Source organism: Hesperophylax consimilis, chromosome 17 (assembly GCF_061612785.1).
Source record: "Hesperophylax consimilis isolate HC1 chromosome 17, BYU_Hcon_1.0, whole genome shotgun sequence".
Taxonomy (NCBI): domain Eukaryota; kingdom Metazoa; phylum Arthropoda; class Insecta; order Trichoptera; family Limnephilidae; genus Hesperophylax; species Hesperophylax consimilis.
The window spans coordinates 28,976,897-29,000,154 of record NC_142852.1 but is presented as its reverse complement, the minus strand read 5'-3'; positions in this window follow the sequence as shown (position 1 = coordinate 29,000,154).

Genomic DNA, 23,258 nt, shown 5'->3' with positions numbered 1-23,258 from the left:
CGTCGTCAAAAATTGAAAAATGGGTCGACACTACGAAGGAAGAAATGTACGTTTTTCATCTACCATAATTTTTCTGGTTGGAAAAAATTGTATCAAAGAATATTGGTCCAATAATCCTATAATAGAGACACCGTTTTCTAAAACATTATTTTCCCAGGATCTTTTTTTTACTTATCTTGAGGAATCGTGCAAGTCAATGCTACAATAATGCCAGACTTTTCAAGATTTGGAGCATTTTAGAACCGTTAAAAAAAAATATTGAAGGAAACTTTTTATCCCTATTTGAGTATTGATGAAAGTTTATTATTGTGGAAAGGACGGCTCTCTTTTAAAATGTATATACCTTCAAAAAAGGCACAGATTTTGCATCAAAATTTTTGTTCTCTGTGACGTAAAAACAGGCAATGTTTATTACACCGGAAATGAAACAGACATTGAAAGCCACCAGCGTTGGAATATCGGGATCTGTAGCAAGGACTTTACTTGAAGATTATCTTGGCTGTGGGCATCGACTCTACATAGATAATTGGTAAACTTCACCCGCTTTGTTTGAATGTCTTTTTGAAAACAAAACTAATTCTTGTGGGACAACAAGAACCAATTGGAAGCAAATGCCTAAATTGGATAGGAAAATAAGAAATGGACACTGGACAGGTCATAGCGTATAATTCGGAAAATGTATTGGCCTTGAAATGGCTAGATAAACGGGATATTGTGATGTTCACAAATTTTCACGCTAATAATATGATCGGAACAAAAAAAAAGATTTATGAAAACAGTTTATTTATAAAAAATTTCTGCTATGTAATTATTATTACGTGTGACAGCTGTTTCGCCCTCTGAAGGCATTATCAAACTGTTTTTAAGTTTAAAGAGATGTCATGGCCGTTGATGTAATTTATTGTGTGGTTGTGCTGGGTGATTGATATAAGACATTTTTGATAATACACACTTTGATAATATGCCAGATTTTTTGTTATTATTACTGGCTCTGGACTGTTTCTCTTTGTAGTAGTTTTTTTTGTGGTTTTGATGATATTATTGCATACATTTCTGTATTTTTATATAAAATATTATGTCTTGAGTGTACAGATTATTGAGTAGGTTTTTGTGAAATTTGTCCCTTTTTTTAATACAAAAAATTTGGACATCAGTGATCCATGGTTTCAGTTTTTTAATTTTTTGAATTATTCAAACTGGATTCTTCGGTGACATCCTCAATATATTGCAAAAGGATATTAGAAAAGGTATTAAAAGCAATGTCCAGATCGTTGGGATTTAGAGTAGAGTGCCAATTTTCTAATTTAATTTTAGAAGTTACTTTCTCATTTTTTTTCATTTTTATACTATTACGTGACGTTCCGGTAGTAGGATTATTGTGCATAAGGCCAATTTCTACTGAGAAGTGATCTGTTATGGTTGATTGATACAAAATCCCCTGGGCATTTTTTTTGTTCTTAAAAATATGAGATCAATGATACGGTACAAACGAACATTCATTAATAACTTGAATAAATCAGATTGTAAGTTTTTTCCCGAATGTAATATATAGTTCAAAGAATACGAAGTACTAGTCTTACAGCTTGCGTCTAAAACTATTCGTAGTTTAGTGGTTGTTTTATCGTCTCGTAGGATGCAGTGATGTGGAATATAAAAACTACTTTCCAGCAGCCTGTCAGGATTAACAGGGGATAGATAACCCTTTTCGAGATAATCCATTATTACGTTGTTATACTTTTGTCTCAGGGATGGAGATGCTTTTAGTCTTTTTTCTAGCCTCAGAAAACGACGTGAGGCTACTTGATAAGAATCTTCTAGAATTTGTGGAGGAGGAGGATTTGAATGGAGCTCATATATCTACCGGAGGTTTCTCTGCTGGTAGATTGATCGTAAATTGTATCACATTCTTTTTCCTCCGATGAAAGCAGTTCACACTCCGTGACCTCTTCCAATTGCCAGAATTTTGAAAGTTCTTCAACCGATGGTTCTGTTGTTGTGCAAAATGAGTCACCAAGTGAATAAGAACTATCGATGGTAGGTGCATTTCCTATTATTATATATCCTAAGCTGGTCTCAATGGCACTTGGTAATAACCGTGTGCCTTTTACCTTACCGGGTAATATTATTTGGCAAAATTAATTGGCTCCGATGATTGCATCTATGACCCCTGGGGTGTGTAATTCGTCATCGGCTACTGGTAATTCATTTAATTAAGATAAAGCATTTATATTTAGCGATGATGCTGGAAGGTGAGCTGTGATGCTGTCTACGACCAAATGTCGAATAGAGAAAGACACTTTATTGTTGTAACGAGACTCAAAACTCAAATTATTGACTCCTTTAACGCGTTGAGCAACATCCCCTATTCCTCTAATCGTGGCGTGATTGCGATTTGGGAATAAATGTAAGCCAAGACGTTGGCAACATTCCGTTGTAATGAAATCGTTTTGCGATGCGCTATCGATTAGGACACGTATTTTCTGATAATTATTCCTAAAATCAAGAACATTAATGGATGCGGTACCTTATAGTATGGTTTGATTCGGAGAAAAAACGTTTGCATCTTCATTATTCAGAGTGCACAATGTGACATTATCGGATGGATTTTCTGATTCACGCTCGGAATTTTCCGCTAAATCTTGCTCATTAGAGCGAGAAGAGTCGGATGCTGTTGTGTTAAAATGTAATAAAGAGTGATGATTTTGATTACAATATTTGCATCGGTTTTCCGATTTACATTTATTAGCAAAGTGCATTTTACTAAGACAATTTCTGCATAGATTTTGTTTTTGAGCAATTTCAAATCTATTCTTAGGAGATGCTTTAAAAAATGTTGGCCATTTATAAATTGATGTATGATCTAATAGGTTACATACAGTGCACTCGTATTGTTTTATTTTTCTGTCTGTTACACTAACAAACGCTTGGCTATATTGCTTCTTGTGAGTTTTTCTCCACAAGCTGTTGCGATTTATATTCCGGTAATGCAGATGTCCGTTGCAATATTTTTACGTGTTCAAGCAAAAAAATCACGAACTCTTCATATGAGGGTGTCTCAGATCTCCTTACTGACGATTCGAATGCCATAGCTGTGTCCTTATCTAATTTTTGAGTTCCTATATAAAGAGAGAAATATTGTAATAAATTCTGAATTTTCAATTGTTGTAACGCCGAAATTGACGAATGAAACTGATTTATAAACGCTTCTAAATTAGATGCTGTTGGAATAGTTATTTGTTTAATGTTTAAAATTTGATCGAAATAATACGCTGCGTGTGCTCGATTATCTTCATATTTCTCTATTAAAGCATTCCAAATAATTTCATAATTATCCGCTGTTGTTGGAATCCCAACACAAATATGTAATGCTTTTTCAGACAGTGAACCGACCAAATATTGAACTTTTTCTGCATTAGAGAGATCTGCGTTTTCGTGAATTACATTTAGAAACGTTTCATAATAAATTTTCCAGTTCAGTAAATTCCCATTAAAGCCGGGTAGCGTTAATTTTGGTTAGTTAATATTATGTTTTGGTTGAGTAGTAAATGACGACTGATTCATATTTTTATTATTTTCGAAGGAAGCAAATACTTTGGGGTGTGACATATTGAATGAAAAAAACATACACTTAGTAAGACACCACTTTATTTTTGAATTAATAACAATAGCCAACCGGGTTTCGCTTGTCCCAAGCTTCATCAGGACTAAATAGGGACTAAATCAGGACTAAAGTTGATATTTAGTCCTGATGAAGCTTGGGACAAGCGAAACCCGGTTGGCTATTGTTATTAATTCAAAAATAAAGTGGTGTCTTACTAAGTGTATGTTTTTTTCATTCATATTTTTATTATTCATTTGCCTGGCTGTTAGTTGAATAATGGCGTAAAGTTCGTCAAATGATTGTTCCATTTGAAAATTGGGAATATATTCCGGATTTATTGTAAGGTACAGCATGTTTATTTCACTAACCATTTCCAAAAATTCCTTCCCCATCTCTGGTAACAATGTGGCATTTGCGCAAAAAGTGTTTTTTGACGATGTCGTCTTGAAATTTTTCATGCTATCAAATATTAATTTTTACTGTTTTTCATGCTATCAAATATTAATTTTTATTGTTTTTCATGCTATCAAATATTAATTAATTTTTAAGGTTTTTATTCTCGCGGCTCTATGGACGTTACCCTTGGCTTTACCCATCGATTTATATATTAGGCATGACCAATTACCACTCCCTAGAGACACGTAGAGGTATTGCTTTGCTTAAATATTTTTTCCAACTAATAAACGGTCACTTATCTAATAATGAGATACTGGCCCAATTAAATTTTTTTGTACCAGAGTCTCACTCTCGAGGACGTCATCACAATCTTCTATATAGTAGAGCAAGCCGCACTAATTTATTAATGAACTCACCTGTAGGGAAAGCTACGTACTTTTTGAATGCGGTAGATAAAAAATTAAATTTATTTTTTGTGTCCTATAGCGCATTTGCGAGATTTTTGGCATTGCATATACACTGCATAAATGGTACAATTATAACGTCTTAGGCTTTATTACCTGTAATTGTTATAAATAAATGTACAAATTATATAAATAAAAAAATAAATATTCTCTGAGCTCTTGAAAAGAATGAATTTTGAAGAGCTTACAATAACTTAATTTCTACATTTGACGTTTCGTTAGTCATTTTTACGATAAATAATATAATAACAATAAATCGTTTAATTAAAATAAATAATGCGAGATCTTACTGTACAAAACTATCTACCCTACCCACATAAATAAATCGACACGTATTTAACAATGAAACACAATATCGTGGATAAATGCGTAAATACGTATTATAATTACGCGATGCGCTGGTTCATATCTCTACATAATAATGTATGTGGCTCGAATTGACCAAATGTTTAAGCCGTGGACCTTTTATAATCCAATATTGTGTACTTCCAATCTTCAGAATATTATTTTTTTATCAACTATGTATGTAAAAGCTCAATGGGCGTATAAATAAATAAATCTATCACTTATAATGAAGAGCACAGAAGAACGCGTACGTCTCGTGTGTATTTTACGTATATAGTAGAGTGAAATCTCAATTGTAGGAATATTTTCTACAACGGCACGGCCCGCCGCTGGTTACACCAATACGCCCTTTTCGGACAGTCGTGCGACATTCAAAAGAAATCTTTGCAGGCAGCCCTATGTGTGCTAACATGATATTTAAATTCCCTCACTATGAAATAATACCTATTTTTGTTAACTTGATATTTTAACATCCTTTTTAATTAATAAAATAGAAACAAGGCGAGTGGTTTATTTATGGAGAAAGGGTTCTGAGATATGCTGCTTCGGTATTTTAGCTGCTGTGTTATGGTAGTTCTACCACAAATAATAATAATAATAAAAATAATATAATATATAATAAAATAATATCATATATCGAATAAATAATATCGAATATCATACTGATCAAGATAAAAAGATCATAAATGCAATTTCGCTAAGGAATTGGTACCTATACAAATCATTATGACAAAGATTTAAAAACGAACCAGCAAACAAAAATATCGTTTGGGTGACGACAAAGCACGTGACAAAGCTCGCATATGAGTGACAGGATTTCATGATCGTGATATATATTTATGTTCAAGTAATTGCCACTTGTTGACGATTTAGTACCGTCTCAAAATATTATTTCTTCTCGAATGGCAAAACTTTTCATACGAAATCGAAAATAAATAAAAATTGAAAAATAATGATAACGAAAAAAAATATATATACAAATATATATATATAGGTAGAGGAGAATAATTGTCTATGACTCATAATTGTTTAATTTCTATGCTCAAAAATTTTATTTGACGTAGGTATGCTTTCCTTAGTGCCAGTGATTTCATTATATTTTTAATCTCTAATTCTGCGTTATAGTCCTTCAACTGTTAAGCCCACGCAGCTTAATTTATATTCCCATACTTGTGATTGTTATTGGTAAGTACTCATGCTTATATTCATCGCTATTAATTTTGGTAGCTACCGTTATTCTGAATCAAACTGAGTGACCAATTTCCTTTAATTTGTGTTATATAATACTCAAATGCACAACGGCGCTGTGTCTAAAGCAACTTATCTTATCTTACACCAATCGGTACCTAAGTTAGGAAATCCATTGGCGTTTTGCTTGAGGAACTTTAAAATGTCAATAATCAGTATAATGGCGAACTCAACGAACGGTTTACTGGTTTAACTTTATATAGGAATATAGTATATATTGAGTTATACGACGACTGACGACAATTCTCTCGACCGATTGCAAATGTCGACTTCAAGGTTAAAATTGTCATGGTTATTAATAGGATAATTCGTTATTTCCAAATATGCGTTATTCATACGATATCATTGTTTTGACAGAATATTCCGAGCACATTCAAATAATAGTTCCGTTACAACAATGTTCTTTTTCAGGTTTATTTGTTTGGGCTTGTACTAATTACCAAATCCTACTACACCAGTGCCATGGATCTACAAAATCCGGATACAGTTTCCATAAAGACGGAACCAGGGCCCCAAGAAGACAGCGGAGGGGAAATACCGTATACGGAAATGGATTTTGATGCCCCAGATGCAAAGATAGAATGTTGGCAAAGTGCGGAGACTTCTCGGACTGCCAGTTAGTTGCATTGCATATGTAAAAAAAAAAAGATTTTCGTTCCCAGAAAATCTCTGTACGTTTTGAATTGTCCTCTCTTACAGTACATACATATATTTGGCATTTTCACATAAAATGTGTCTTTGCCGGAAACAGCCAAACTACATCAGCAATTTGAGTATTTGTAAGGCTGATGGTAGAAGGGATAGTAGGAGGTAGATAAGTGGAACGTGAGAAGCAACTGGCTTTAGATATGGTCACTAAACACGGCCAAAGCCATTTTAGCCACGTTTATTTTGAGAATTGTGTTCAAAGGAATATAACTATGAATATTTGGTGTACTTTTGTAGTTATATTATATCTGTTTTTCTTATGTGTGTTAACCCGGGCGATACTGAGCGTATCTTAAGAAGTTAAAAGTGGGATATACTAGGCGGAAGTTGCTCAAGAGCAAATAGTTTTCCGTTCTTGAAGCATCGGTCCATGAAGCAGAACTTTTCGGTCATTCCTATTACTTAAATTAATTTTAAAGTCTCCGATCCAAATTAATGCTTCTACATTGTTAATCAATGCTATCTTCAATCGTTCAAAAAAACCTTTTGTTGTTTTTCGATGTTCACCATTCTTATTGTTTTTATAGGTAGCATTAAAGCGGAGACTCTTTCAATCAAGGCAGAATTAGGACCCCGAGCGGAAGATGAAGGGGGATTTCCTTACATGGAAATCGACATAGACCTGCCAGATGTTAAAAAGGAATGCTTAGAACACTTTGAAAGAATTACCCAGACACCAGGTAAAACCGATGTAAAACCGCGGACTTACAATCTGACAAGCCACATGCTGTCTCATAGTGGAGAAAAACCCTTTAAATGCTCTGAATGCAGCTATTCGTGTACTCTAAAGGAACATTTGAAGGTACACATGCTAACTCACAATGGAGAAAATCCTTTTAAATGCTCCGAGTGCAATTATTCGTGTACTATGAAGGAAAATTTGACGGTACACTTGCGAACTCACAGTGGAAAAAAAATCTTTTCGTGTTTCAAGTGCAACTATTCATGTTCTCGAAAGACACAATTGACTAGCCACATGATGACTCACAGTCGAAAAAAACCTTTTTCATGTTCCGAGTGCAATTATTTATGTTCTCATAAAAGCGATATGACGAACCACATGCTGTCTCACAGTAGAAAAAAACCCTTTTCGTGTTCTTTGTGCAACAAATCATTTACTCAAAAGGCAAGTCTGACCAGCCATATGCTGATTCACACTGGAGAAAAACCTTTTTCGTGTTCTTTGTGCAACAATTCATTTACTCAAAGGGGAAGTCTGACCAGCCACATGCTGATTCACACTGGAGAAAAACCTTTTTCATGTTCTTTGTGCAATGCTTCATTTACTCAAAAGAGCCATCTGAAAAGCCACATGCTGACTCACACTGTAGAAAAACCTTTTAAATGCTCTGAGTGCAACTATTCGTGTACTCTAAAGGGGTATTTGACGGTACACATGCGAACTCACAATGGGGAAAAACCCTTTTCATGTTCCAAGTGCAGCTATTCATGTTCTCAAAAGAGCAGTCTGACGAGCCATATGCTGACTCACACTGGCGAAAAACCTTTTTCATGTTCCGAGTGCAAATATTCATGTTCTCGAAGTCGCGTTCTGAAGAGACACTTGCTGACTCACACCGGAGAGAAACTTTTTAAATGCTCTGAGTGCAACTATTCTTCCACTGTTAAGGTAAGTTTGATGGTGCACATGCGAACTCACGGTGGAGAAAAACCTTTTTCATGTTCTGAGTGCAGCTATTCATTTTCTCAAAAGGGCAGACTGTCGAGACATTTGCTGACTCACACTTGAGAAAAAATCTTTTTCATGTTACGAGTGCGACTATTCATTTTCTCAAAAGAAAAGACATATTCTGATTCACATTGGAGAAAAACCTTTTTCATGTTGTAGCGGTAGGAACCGTCCGCTCACATAATATGACTTCTAGACACGCGTTGGCATTGAATTACAGCTGTCACTCGGAGGATTCACAATTTTTTCTGCGCATTGTGACAGTGTTAATCACTTGTTTCTCATTCTCAGATAGTGAATAAACAACTATGTACAAGTAGGCATGTGTATATGTGTGTATGTATGTATGCATACATATATATATATGTGTATGTATGTATGTATACATATGTATTTGTATATATTTGTATATCTTTGTATGAGTATGTATGCATCTATAAATATGAATAAGTGTGTGTGTGGATGTATGCGTGTACACGCGTATTTACGCGCTCATTCATGCATGCACACTTGCACAACCATAAAAGAGAGTTATGTATTTGATCTTTTCCTGCATAATAGCATGTCTTAGACTTCTAAATTTTTTTTGTTTTTTTGTTTTTCTTTTATTTTTATTTCTTCTTTATTCTTTTTATGTTTCTTTTTTCGTTTTTGTCTTCTGCTTTCTACTTTAACATTTTTATATTTTCTATTTCCATTATAATTCATTCTAATATAATCTTTCATACTTTAAACATGTATAAATATTTAATTCATATGTTAACACTAGACCTCACATACTAACTATATACCATTGGTCGCCACGAGACAGGCAGTCGCCTAGTGTGGTGATTTAATGTATCACATGTAAGAAAATGTATTATTGTATTATCATGTATTCTATAAATAAAAAATAATAAATTGAGTTCCAGAGAATTCGTCAGTTGGTTTTCGAGGCCGGTGGGGAACACACCTGAGGGCGAGCTGCTTGATTGTCGGGAGATTATTCACGCACGTGAGACATTTTAATAATCCTTATGAAATAGACACATAATTTTATAGATATCATCATGTTTATAAATTTGTTTAGAATAGTTTATAGACTGGCGCTCATTGGTGATGCCTTATTTTAAGATGTTAAGATAATATAATTTTACAAGTAAATGTCGTGGCCAAGTTCATATTACGTTTATGCTTTCAAATAGCCAACCACCCCTGTTTTCTAAATGTGAGTCGTTGCTCTTGTATTTAAAGTTTAAATTAAATTCACAACATATTATTATATCTCAATTGATATTCCGAGTGTTCATTTCAATTCCCATGCTTGCTGCAAGCTATGGTCGATCAATTCACCGGAATATGGTAAGATTAATACATGCGGTGACAATCGACGTTACAATGTACTTTGTGCAACTATTCGTTTTATCAAAAGAGAAGTCTGACGAGCCACATAATCAAACTGTAAAAAAACGTTTTTCATGTTCCGAATGTAACTATTCATGTTCTCGAAAGCAGCATCTGAAGAACCAAATTTTGACCCACTACACTTTAAATCAGTTAAACAAAATGTTTGACGTTTCCTTGACATCCCGAAGAGATCAGACGAATGACTTTACTCTCAAATTATTTAAATTCCAAGCAATCGATCGTACAAAGAACGTAATCAAGTTTTATCGTGCCTGTGTCCTACTATAGCACACTTTAAAAACGTCTAATATCTTTAGTAGAATATAATTTGATAGTAAAAAATTTTTCCCAATACTGTACTTAAAATCGATAATTTAGATATATATATATATGTATATAAATATTTTTTTAAAGAAAGACAAATATTCCCCGGTTACGAATAACCTTGCAATATTTGAAAATCTCCTACTACCACCACCGTAAGCTGAAAATGTTGCTTGTGTTGTGATGGAGGACTTAGCCAGCCGAGGAATTGAACACACTACGCCTGGGTTGGACCCAAACGCGATGTCAACTCGGCCACCGACCGTATATAGATAGTTTGAGAAATAATTTTTTAAGATCGGGATAATCAAGGCTATTTTCCTATTATTTAGGTAGGGGTATTAATAAAGGCTCTATACAACCCTTTAATAAAAATGACGGAATAAAATCAGGTCCAAATGACGTTTTCGCTTTGAGTTTAACTGCAAAGCGCTCATTACAAATTAGATCTATACTTACCTCAATGACTGAGCGGTCCTCCTTTTTCATTTTATTTTTCATCTCATTCACCTTTGCAGAGATTGTGGAAAGAGGGCTCCAACATGGGGCGAGATAATCCTCCTCGACTGGCATATCATAGTTGTCACCTGAAATGAACTGTTCCTCAATTCTGCCACGCTTCTTTTTTGCTGGGTTAGGCGACGGGTTATTAGCCACGTCATCAGTACCAGTGGAAGTATTTCCAGGAGGAGCGTTCGCTACAACCTTCGGGGCGGCCAAAATGGATGCTGCTCCCTCTTCACGGAGTAAGCTGCCATGGATACTGGTAAACGGTGAAGTGGGCCGTCTAGGACTACCTGGCTCCTTGTGGGCTTGAATACTCTCCATGAGCATATAGGATCTGGGAGAAGGCCGTCTCCTTTGTGAGGATATCTTCTTCCCTCTTGCCTGCGCTATTTTAATAACTTCCTCCTTTGAAAGCTCATGGAGGGCAACTTCCTCGGCAATCGGAGGAGTCCACGGAAGACATATTACATATAATAAAAAATAAATTAAAAAGAAACAACCAACCTAAAAATTAACAAAAATAAAAAATCCAGACAAAATGCTGGAACTTACCGCTGTGGGTAGAATGCAAATACAGATGTTATTTACAAAATCTGCAAACTCACCAGAATTTCACAAAATCTGAATTTAATTATGTAATTGAAGATTAACACAGTACTGACAATAGTTTCTGCCGCGTTTATACAATTCAGATTAACTCAAAACACATTTAAACGTCACTACAATTTTCGGTAATCCGACTAGAAAATTAACTAAAAAAAACAATTTTTAACACTTATTATGTACTATTTTATTGCTGAAGAATAGAAATACAGTAAATAACCGCCAGAAGTGCGATTAAATATGATTACAATTAAGATTAACACCGTTTCGTTTCTCAAGTAAACAAACCGGTGCACGAAGGTAGGTATATCAACTGCCCGGTTCGGCCGGGCGAACTGAACTGAATCGATAGCGGGGCAGCTACTAAAAAGCGCAAAGTTAACGCGAAATAGATTTAAGAATTATCAACGATTTTTGTAGAGGGCGGCAAAATGCTAATAGCGCGCACACTCTAGGGTTAAAGGTAAGTTTATGTATTGGCTACAAAGCTATCAAAGAAGCCAAAAAATAAAATTACCATCAACAAGGGCGTGCCACAAGAAAGCATTCTTGGTCATCTCCTCTTCCTTGTGTACATAAACGAACTTCCAATAATTGCTGGCACAGAATGTTCAATGTTAGCTGACGAAACTGCTCTGTTATTTGAATGTACTGGAGACGTTGAGGAGTTTAATAAACATGTTAACGAGACTTGTCAATCAATAGCAAACTGGCTGTTATCAGAAAATCTATCGCTTAACACAAACATAACTGAACTTCTAAAATTTTGTCCAGTACAAGCAACACATATAAACTTAAATGTTAACTTTAATAACAATTATATCGAACCTTCCCAAACTTGTTCACTGCTGGGAATACAACTAGATGCAAATATAAAATAGAAAGAGCGTGTATCTAAAGCAAAAATCAGCTTTTCCTATGTTCTAGGCATCCTTAAAAATATCTTAAACATCGAATCAGTAATCACCGCACACTATGCATACGTATACTCAATTATAAAATAAGGAATATGCCAAAGTTGTTTTTATCATCCAAAAGAGGTGCATACGAAAAATTACAAACTCTGATTACCGGATTCATGAAAAAGAATTTTTTTTATTTCTGACAGTGACGGATATATATATTATAATGGAGTTATGCCTGTTAGTTCGATCATCTACAGAAAATATCCCACAAAAAAACTTAGCACATAAACAAGGTTAACAGAAACACGCTACTAGGTTAACAGAAAACTTATTAATCCCAAAATAAAATAAAACTATATCTCAAAAAGGAACACACTACATGGCCATTAAAGTATATAACAACCTTCCAAGTAGCAACAAACAAATAACCGACATACTCAAATTTAAATCATCATAGAAAACATTTCTTTTAAACAAATGTCACTACACATATTAAATATACCATACATAAAATATTATTACATATTTGTTTAAAGCGGAGACGGTTTACACGTAGTTCCCGTGAGAACTTAGGCCAAAGGCCCGTTGTGCTATCTCCCATTTTACGTTAATCCTTTAACAACAACCCAGTCCCTTTAATAAAGTTCACCAGGGATGTCATTGGGTATGTGCGTCAAGTTCCCAACAGGGCAGGACATTGGCACCATAGGTGAATTGGAGTCTCTTGATCCTCTTCACATTTCCTGCATCTATTGGTGTTTTCCACTCCCAATATCTGCATCTGTCTCCTGAGATGGCAGTGTCCCGTTAGTAGTCCTACCAGTTCCCTCAACGAATTTCTGTCCATATCGAGTAGTTTATTTGTTCGTCATGGGTCTGGTCTTCATATGGTTCGTCAGCTGGCCCTTTTGAATAGTTGCAGTCAGAACATTAAAAAGGTTTTTCCCAGTGTTAGTTAGCATGTGTTTTTTCAGATCGCTCCTTCAAGAACATGAATAGTTGCACTCGGAATATGAAAAAGGTTTTTCTCCACTGTAAATCAGCGTATGTTTCTTTAAACTTCCTTTTGGAGAACATGGATAGTTAGACTCGGAAAATCTAAAAGGTTACAGAGTGAGTCAAAATGTGAATCGTCAGACTACTTTTTTGAGAAAGTGAATTGTTGCACTAAGAACATGAATAAGGTTTTTCTACAGTGTGAGTCAGAATGTGTCTCATCAGTTGGCTTTTTCAATAACATGAATAGTTGCACTCGGAACATGAAAAAGGTTTTTCTCCAGTGTGAGACAGCATATGGCTCGTCAGACTGCTCTTATGAGAATATGAATTGTTGCACAAAGAACATGAAAAAGGTTTTTCTCCACTGTGAGTTCGCACGTGTACCTTCAAACTTCCCTTTGGAGTACAAGAATAGTTGCACTCGGAGCATTTAAAAAGTATCCCTCCAGTGTGAGTCAGCAAGTGTCTTGTCAGACTGCTCTTTTGAGAACATGAATAGCTGCACACAGAACATGAAAAAGGTTTTTCTCCACTGTGAGTTCGCATGTGTACATTCAAACTTCCCTTAAGAGTACAAGAATAAATGCACTCGGAGCATTTAAAAGGTTTTACTCCACTGTGAGACAGCATGTGTCTCGTCAGATTGCTTATATGAGAAAATGAATAATTGCAATCGGAACATGAAAAAGGTTTTTCTCCATTGTGAGTTCGCATGTGTACCGTCAAAGTTCCCTTGAGAGTACACGAATAGATGCATTCAGAGCATTTAAACGGTTTTACTCCACTGTGAGAAAGCATGTGTCTCGTCAGATTGCTTTTATGAGAAAATGAATGATTGCACTCGGAACATGAGAAAGGTTTTTTTCCACTGTGAGTCATCATGTGGCTAATCAATTGTGTCTTTCGAGAACATGAATAGTTGCACTCGTAACACGAAAAGATTTTTTCTCCACTGTTAGTCTGTGGTTTTACATCGGCTGTACTTGGTGTCTGGGTAATTCTTTCAAAGTGTTCTAAGCATTCATTTTTAACATCTGGAAAGTCTATGTCGATTTCCATGTAAGGAAATCCCCCTTCATCTTCTGCTTGGGGTCCTAGTTCTGCGTTGATGGAAACAGTCTCCACATTAATGCCGCCTATAAAACAATAAGAATGTTGACATCGAAAAACAACAAAGGGTTTTTTTGAACGATTGAAGATAGCATTGATTAACAACGTAGAAGCGTTAATTTGGATAAGAGACTTTAAGATTAATTTAAGTAATAGGAATGACCTAAAAGGTGTGCTTCATGGACCGATGCTTCAAGAACGGAAAACTATTTGCTCTTGAGCACCTTCCGCCTAGAAAATCCCACGTTTAACTTCTTACGATACGCTCAGTATCGCCCGGGTGAACAAACATCGAAAAAAAAATGGTATAACTACAAATATCCACAAAATATTCATAGTTATATTTCTATGAACACAATTCTTAAATGAAACGTGGCTAAAATGGATTTGGCCGTGTTTAGTGACCACATCTGAAGCCAGGTGCTTCTCACGTTCCACTTCTCTACCTTCTACCATCAGCTTTGAAAATACTCAAATTGCTGATGTAGTTTGGCTGTTTCCGGCAAAGACACATTTGATGTGAAAATGCCAAATATATGTATATACGGCAAGAGAGGACAAATCAAAACGAACTGAGGTTTTCTGGAAACGAAACTATTTTTTTTTTAACATATGCAATGCAACTAACTGGCAGTCCGAGAAGTCTCCGCACTTTGCCAACATTCCATCTGGGGTATCAAAATCCATTTCCGTATATGGTATTTCACCTCCGCCGTCTTCTTGGGCCATGTTTCCGTCTTTATGGAAACTGTATCCGGATTTTGTAGATCCATGGCACTGCTGTGGAAGGATTTGGTAATTAGTACAAGCCCAAATAAACCTAAAAAAGAACATTGTTGTAACGGAACTATTATTTGAAGGTGCTCGGAATATTCTTTTAAAACAATGATTTTGTATGCCAAACGCATATTTTGCAATAAGGATATAAGAACTGTGGCTATGTTGACCTTGAAGTCGACATTTAAAATCGGAACTGTCGTCAATCGTCGGATTACTCAATATATACTGTATCCATATCTAAAGTTAAACAAGTAAACCTTTCATTGGGTCCGCCATTATACTTTTAACAGAATATTGGTTATAGATATTAGAAATGCTTGATAAATGGTAGATGTCTTTTTTATTTTTATATTAACTCCACACAGGAGGCCCTGAAGAAAATAATTTCCCTCAGGGCCTATGTCATCTTTGGGGATGCTGTGTGGAGAGTCTTTTTGTGGAGAGGAAGGAGTGAACATGGGTCTTGAAGAGTCCCATGTTGTAGGAGGGAGGAAACACAGAGGCCGGCAGTTCGTTCCACAGCCGAGCTGTTGAACTTAAGAACGAATCGTAGAAGCGACCCGTTCTCATGTGACAAATGTCAACCGTGTACAAATGTTGGGCGCGCGTTTGGCGTGTATCCCGACTATGCACCGGTGCCGAAGGGATCAATGACGCTAGTTCCTCAGAGCATCTTCCATTGTAATACCGATAGAACAAGGACAGCATACCTACCTGACGCCTGTGCTCTAAAGATTGCAGTCCACTTGTTAAGATTGGGGAATCTATCAAACGGACCGCCCGTTTTTGCACAGAGTCAAGGGTTGTTTTCAGGTATTTAGGGGCTCCGGACCAGAGGTGGCTACCAAATTCGAGAGTAGGGCGCACTTGCGATTTGTACAGGGTCAGCAGTTGTGTACTATTAAAGTATCTGCGGGCCCTGTACAGTACGCCCAGCTTCTGAGAGGCCAACTTTACTCTGGCTTCAATGGAGCCCCCGTACCTGAGCTGGTCACTTATAGTTACACCAAGCATATCAATATAAGGCCTTTTCGGAAGATCGCTTCCGTTGAGGGAGACTAGATTATCATTTGGATCCCTTTTAGACGTAATCAGACAGGATTGGGTCTTTGAAACATTAAATTCGACGAGATTATTTTTACCCCAGGAGGAAATACTCTCGAGATAACCGTCCATTCTCTGCTTCAAAGCCCTTCGAGCCGTTGGAGTTTGTGTGCCCTTTGGGGGCTTGTCAAACAAAAAGCTATCATGAACTGTACTGTCATCCGCGTAACAATGAATTGGTGCACATGTCAAAAGGTCATTGATGTGCAACAAAAACAAAGTCGGAGACAGAACCGATCCCTGTGGGACGCCAGCATTTATGGAGTGTAAGGAAGAGGTGAAACCGTCAGCAACCGCCTGAATCGACCTATCCCTTAAAAAGTCAGCAATCCACGTACACAGGGATGCGGGAAGTCCGTAAGAATGCAATTTGTTGACAAGTCCTCGTGCCAGACCCGGTCAAAGGCCTTGGATATGTCTAGTGCGACCGTTTGGGTCTCACCGTGACGTTCCAGGCACCGCCCCCAAACATGCGATACATAGGCGAGAAGATCACTGCACGAGCGGTTCCGCCGAAATCTGTATTGACGGTCGTTGATAATTTTGTTCTTCTCGAGGTATGTGAGCAGTTTGTCGTTGATCACACGTTCCATCACTTTGGACAGAACTGATGTGATCGCTATGGGGCGGTAGTTGGCCGGGTTAGAGCGGTCACCTTTCTTGGGAATAGGGTGAATGACCGCTTTTTTCCAACCAGAGGGCACAGTGCCACACTTCAGGGACATTTTGAAGAGCTTTGTCAAAACTGGAACTATTTCCGCAGCACACCTCTGCAATACCAGGGCAGGTATTCCATCAGGTCCACTAGCTTTGTTAACATCGAGCCCCCATATAACGTGGAGTACATCCCGATGACGGATCCTCAGCTTTTTCATATAGAAGCCGCAGTGAGGAACCGACGGCGGAACAGCACCTCCGTCGTCGAGGGTCGAGTTTTCCGCAAACATTTTCCCTAATAAGTTAGCCTTTTCGGTGGCGGTGTTTGCTAGTGAGCCGTCGGGTCTGGTAAGAGGTGGCAAACTGGGTTTGCCAAAATTCCGACCTATTGAGCCCGCAAGCGACCAGAATTCTCTGCTGCCATGCGGGCAGGCAGCCACCTTTTTGCTGATCTGCAGGTCGTGTTCGAATTTTGACGTATTAATGATTCTCTTGCATTCCTTTGCCGATTTGTTGTATGCTGATCTGCTTTCGGGCGTTTGAGATGTGTTGTAGGCTCGGTAAGCCGCGTTTTTTCGTCGAACTGCTTCAGAGCATTGTCGACTGAACCACGGCTTTGAGTCCACACTAGTTTCTTTAGTAGTCGATTGTATGAAGCCATCCATCGCCGATTTGATGACTTCACCAATCTCCTGGGCACATCTTGAAGGGTCCGAAGTCCGAAAACAAACAGCTGACCACGGAAAAGCGTTGAAATGGGCCCGCATACCGAACCAATCTGCTGACCTTTAGTGCCACACTTTTCTCCTCAGCCTCTCATTGGTTGGTCTGAGGTTAACGGGGATTGATGTCGTCACTAGGCAGTGGTCAGATGATCCCAGAGGCGCTGTGACGTCAATCTTATAACCGTGTGGCACAGTAGTTAAGAATAGGTTTAACAGATTGGAGCGGTGAGTCTAGACATCAGGAACCCTTGTAGGCTCCTGAACTAGTTGCTCTAATCCGTAGCAAATGGCAAAGGATTCCGCCTGTCGGCCAGCCGAGTCCGTTGGGCCTGGAACTTCAACCATGGTTCGTTATAAACATTGAAGTCCCCCAAAACAATAAACTCGGCCGAAGGGTAGCGGGGCAAGAGATCATCAATAGTATCGCTCAAATGTTTGAAGAGTTCGGAAGTGTCTGAAGTGTCTAATTGTCAGTTTAAAATTCCTCAAATAAAACGCCACTGTACTTCCTATCTTAGGTTTCGATCGGCGTAAGTTAAGATAAGTTGCGTTAGAGACAGCGCAGTTGTGCGTTTGAGTTTTCCGTAGCACAAATTAAAGGACAGTCGCTCAGTTCGATTTGGAATAACGGTCGCTACCAAAATGAATGGCGATGAATATAAGAATCAGTACTTACCAATAACAATTACAAGTATGGGATTATAAATTTAACTGCGTGGACTTAACAGTTTAAGAAATATAATGTATATCGTAATAGAGTTTAATAACAAGACGAATTCACTAGCAGACAAGAAAAGTACGTCAAAAAATATTATTTATACATAGACATTAAACAATAATGAAGTCATAGACATTTATTCTACTCAACCTATCCATATATATTTTTTTAATTTAGCTAATACCGAATATAAAGAAATGAATTCAAAAAGCGATAGTGAAGATGGTCCCATGCTAACTCAAAAAATGAGAATTCATCAGATGAATTTTCAGAACAAATTTATTCAGCACATGATGATTCATTATATGACAAATCAACACAGACAAAGCTCATCATATCACAGATATAGAACAATACAAACTTAAAATAGTTACTCAGATACTCAAGGGATTCAGCACACTTTTTGCATATTCACTGTTACCAACAGACAAGCGCCTTCTATTTTATGGCTGTTTAAGCTTGTCAAAACCAAACACAAAAAATATTTAGAACGTACCTAATTTTTTATAATACCAGAATATAGCGTGAAAAATAAGCATTTCGCGTTATTTTTGTGAAAAGGGCAAAACTCACGTAGGAATTAATGTTGTAAAATTCGCGTTATCAATAACCGAATAATTATTATCTTAGATTCCAATTGGAATAAAACATTTTTTTGTATGTATGTAGGCGGAGAAGTATGAAAGAACGCACAGTTGTAGCATGTCAGCCGGGAATGTGTTACAGTACCCACTATGTAGTAAGTTATTGGTTATACAGTTTTTATATCCCTCACAGGTGAAATGAATATTTTCCAAAATACAGTTAACATAATATATTATCCACTCACTCTAAAAACTGTGTAATTGATTTTACTTGGAATACGAACTGTGCAACTAAGCCCATTATCTCACGGATTGGTAAGTACTTGACATAAGCCCAATGCTGCAAGACTCTGCATACTAAGTAACATACAAATGTTCTAAGTAAGTCTTAAAACATTTGTTTTACGTGGATTGCTTACTGATCCGTGGGACGACGGGCTAAATCACAAATCTATTTATAAAAGAAGAGTGACTGTGACGGGCGGCTGCGTGTGTCTGGGTGTGTCTAAAAACGAGAAAGGTCACATTTACATCTGATCTCGAAAAACTCTGTTGAAAACACGGGGAACGGACTTCAGCTAGTTATTGGTAATAAAAATACCGTAGGTTCTTTTGTTGTGATTCGTAGATTGTCACGTGCTGCCCCCGCTTTTGCTCCTCTGTCACAGCGCCAAAGTATATTAAAATAATGAAATATTTGACTGCAACAGCTATTGAACTATTTTTGAATATGTTATTAAATTAAATAAACATATTTTAATAAATTCTGTACTATTTTCTAGTCCGCGCAAATAGCCCTAAACTGTCGTTTTTGTAAATGTTTGATGTCAGTTATATTGACAGCCCATACCTCTTGGAATGCTATAAATTGTTCGTACCGAACAACTACCGTCAGGGTCGACGCCACGACTGGCTCTGTATTCCACACGGAAGAACGGACATTATGGCCCAGCATAGCATGACAAGAGGTATGGTGCTGCTAAATGATACTTCTAGGTCTCTTGACATTTTCAACATTGGCCTTGAAGATTTCAAAAGTCATTTTAGGCAAGAACTCTAAAATATCGGTTATTGTAAAATGTTTCATTTAAAGCTTTGAATATTTCATGTGTATTGAAATAGGATTGCATCAATCTGTAATGCACAAAAAAATGTCTTTGCAGGGGCTTTTACCGTTGTCTGATGTTATTTATTAGTAATTGATGGCAATTGGCAACTTAATACTATTGTACATTGAAATTACGATATTATATTGTAACACTATTATTTTGCAATATGCAAGTATTATAGTATTTTAATACATATTTTATTGAATGTATAAAGATATTTAAAATTGTATTTGAGTGTTAAGATAAAAAAAGTGTGGAGAATTACATTTCATTTTATTTCAAAATCTAAAGTCTATTTTAGTATTCAAAAGTACAAAACTCTGGCATAGTGAGATTAATTAATGTGATAAGCCTCTGGGCGTGAATTATCCGAGAGAAAAGTTTGATAGTTATCGTGAATAGGAATGTCGTAGTGATTTTAATGTACAATGTAAATAGGTAGAACAAACAGGATGATAACTACTATAAATCATGTAAAGTAATATTCTATAATGGGCGCCAGTTTCTTACTCATATTTAGAAAAAAAATATTATTCAATAAACCAATTTAAAAAAAGAAGGAATGTAAATTAATGAGTGCACGAGATAATAATCCGCATACCCGAGCCGTTCAACAAACCTTTCGAGTTCTTCGCTGCTATGTACTGTCACTAGCGCTGTCCCCGGAATACTGTCGTGTCCATAAATATACATACCCAGTAAAGGCTCGTTCGCATTGGTCGAGTAGTTTAGTCAAGTAGCTCGCTACTCGCCATTTGACTGACCAAAAAGCGTTCGCATTGGTCGAGTAGATTTCACGAGTGAAGTGTCAAATTGTAAGATGAACGGGCTGCAACGCAACAAAGTAAATAGGCTAATTAAGCTGATTGTAATGGATATTTTAGAAGAGGTGGAGGAAGAAATTAGTGAGACGAAAGTGAAAAAACTATGGATACGAAAATGGATTAATAGAAGAGATGCATTAGGAGCTACAAATTCTCTTCTGAAGGAAATGGCATTTGAAGATCCGAAAGAATACTTCGCGACTTTGAGAATGACTGAAAGCTGTTTTAATTTCCTTCTAATGAAAGTGCAGTCACAAATTCAACGCACGGATACCCTTTTCAGAAGTGCAATTCCCGCAAAAACCAAATTACAGGCAGTTCTCTACTTTTTTGCTACAGGATGTAGTTTAAGGACAATCACACATCTCTTTCGACTTGGAAAATCAACTGTTTCGGAATTCATTATAGAAGTTTGTGAAGCTATCTATGAATCATTAAAGGAATTTATCAAGGTAAGATTAAGAGCTGTTTCACACAGCTACAAATATAGTAGATGGCTTATTTCAGCATATCATTCGCCATAAATTCCCAATGGAACGACCACTGAAATAGCCACTAAAATAGGCCATCCCGCTATAATTATAGCTGTATCTAAAACGGTTCTAAATAAATTATAAATATAATTTGAGAAACATTTATTAATTTTCACATGGTTTAAATATTAAAATTTACATTAAAGTTATTCGATGTCATGGTTTTCATGTGTTTCAATTTCATATGTGTCTTCTGGGGGCTCATCTAAATAAATTACATCATCATAATACGAAGTATTACTACATGGAGAGTCTTGCGAATCATTTGATACTGGTGTGACTATCCTGGTGAATCTATTTTGCTCAGTTGAATTTTGAAGGTGTTGGCGTCGAATTCTGTTCATGTACAGTTGAATATATTCCTGGGTTTCAAGTGCCAATAGCAAGGGCAAAGATTTCAGTTGTAAGCCGACGTGTCTGCCGAAGACCTCAAACTCGTCTTCTTCTGTAGAGTTGGCAACCTCAGTTATCTCCTTTAGTTGACTCACCATACTCGAAAGTTGGGAAAGCCGCTTTTTTTTTGTAGGGGGTTTAGATACGGGTTCACGAAAAGAATTCATAGTAATTCTGCTTTCCTCAGTATCTGTATCCGTGTGTATAATGTCTTCCTGAAAATAAAGTAGAATGTTGTTTATATCGAATGTATACATTATTATAAATCTTTTTTCAGGTTCCCGCCACCACAGACTGGAATATCATTGAGAACGGATTTCGAAAAGAATGGAACTTTCCTGGATGCTGTGGAGCAATCGACGGCAAACATGTCGTCATTAAAGCACCTCCTGAATCAGGAAGTTTATACTACAATTATAAAGAGACAAACAGCATTGTCTTAATGGCAGTTGTAGATCATAAATATTGCTTCAGTTATATAGACATTGGATGTAATGGGCGGGTTTCTGATGGAGGCGTATTTCGAAACTGTAGTTTGTATCAAGCATTAGAAAACGGTATTCTGCCAGAAGGGCATGTACTAGTTGGAGATAATGCATTTCCCTTGAAAGAATACCTTTTAAAACCTTTCCCAGGAAATCGATTAACATCAAAGCAAAAAATTTTTAATTATCGATTGTCTCGGGCCAGAAGAATAGTTGAAAATGCTTTCGGTATACTAGCTGCCAGATTCAGAGTGTTTGAGAAACCGATGCCCTACAGTCCTGAGAAGGTTGTTTGCATTGTAAAGGCGTGTTGCGCTTTACATAATTGGCTCAGAGAGACAAAATTACAGAACAAGCAGTTGGAATATACAGTAGACAAAGACAATTTTGATTCAGGAACTGTTATCCCTGGTAATTGGAGGGTGGAGCCAGAGCCTCAAGGATTGGAACCACTACCAAGTTGTCTGTCCAATCGCTCATCCCGAAGGTCTACAGATCTTCGAGAAAGATATGCAGATTACTTTGTGAACGATGGATCGGTACCTTGGCAGACAAGAATGGTACATTAAAAACTGATGTATAAACGATAGAATAGAATTGAAATGTACTTGCCAAGTTGCTTTCACTTTCTGTTAACATTGTATTAATGTTTCTGAGGGATCCATCTAATAGATTGAACCATTTGACTGATGGTGAATATACTGCGTCAGTTCCGGCACCGGAGGGTTTTGACTCCTTTATTTTTTTTAACTCCTGTGAGTAGGTAGAACTGAAAAGAAATTATTAATGATTAATGACTCTGCTACTACTTTAACATAAATTTATAATAATACAGGCACTTGTAATATACCATATAAATAAAAAAAACTTCACTAACCTGATGCTTTTAATTTTCGCTCTCATCTCCCTATCACCAAATCCAGGAATATTCATCCCTTTTTCTAATTCAGCGTATGCTGATTCCCTGATTTGTTTGATCTTATATCGGGGCGACTTTATATTCCACAAGCATTCGTGTTGTAAATACAACGTCACGAATTTGACAGTAGCGTTTTCGCTC